General features: G+C 46.8%; 1 protein-coding gene across 1 annotated transcript in view; it reads left to right on the forward strand.

Moving 5' to 3' along the window:
• The window catches only part of LOC119585702 (chloride channel protein 2-like), a gene marked incomplete in the record, with an annotated part of 67,264 nt that overhangs the window by 21,569 nt on the left and 45,428 nt on the right, over window positions 1-267 (forward strand).

Genomic DNA, 267 nt, shown 5'->3' on the forward strand with positions numbered 1-267 from the left:
CTGGCTTCTCCCCAGCTTGATGACTCGAGCGGCCAGATTTTGTGGCAAATTGGTACTACGTTGGCGCCATTGACCAATTCCCTTCCGTCTGTCATTGGCTTTTCGCTCTGTTACTCCTTATTTTGCCCCGTTTTTTCTCCTTCTCTTTCCCTCCCCCCCCCCCTTTTTTTTGGTGGGGGGGACATTTTTTTGCATCTTTTTGTCGTTCTCTTGTGCGGTTTTCTCTGATGATCTCGCGTAATCTCCCTCATTTTCATTTTCTTTTAA

This window comes from Penaeus monodon, chromosome 20 (assembly GCF_015228065.2).
Source record: "Penaeus monodon isolate SGIC_2016 chromosome 20, NSTDA_Pmon_1, whole genome shotgun sequence".
In the NCBI taxonomy this organism is placed as follows: Eukaryota; Metazoa; Arthropoda; class Malacostraca; order Decapoda; family Penaeidae; genus Penaeus; species Penaeus monodon.